Source organism: Apis dorsata, unplaced genomic scaffold, assembly GCF_000469605.1.
Source record: "Apis dorsata unplaced genomic scaffold, Apis dorsata 1.3 scaffold_52, whole genome shotgun sequence".
NCBI classification, from domain to species: domain Eukaryota; kingdom Metazoa; phylum Arthropoda; class Insecta; order Hymenoptera; family Apidae; genus Apis; species Apis dorsata.
Genome location: NW_006263353.1, coordinates 1,569 through 1,862, shown reverse-complemented (window position 1 = coordinate 1,862; position 294 = coordinate 1,569).

Below are 294 nucleotides of genomic sequence, written 5' to 3'. Positions count from 1 at the left end.
AAAAAAAAAAAAAAAAAAAAAAAAAAAAAAAAAAAAAAAAAAAAAAGAAAAATTAATCATCACCAAACTTTACACGATTAAAGCCCATGTCATAAAGACGCAGAAAACCCGTCGTTAAATACACAGAGGAGATAGCGGCCTTAGCGGCAGTTCCGGGGTCGCGAAACGGGGAAAGTGAAGATCCACGTGGACATGACGGAAGCAGAGGAAAAAAAGGCGGCGCGGGATTATCGCGTGGAAACGCGGATTCCGTCGACTCGCTACCGAGACAAGGTATCGAGTGGCGGCCTATTT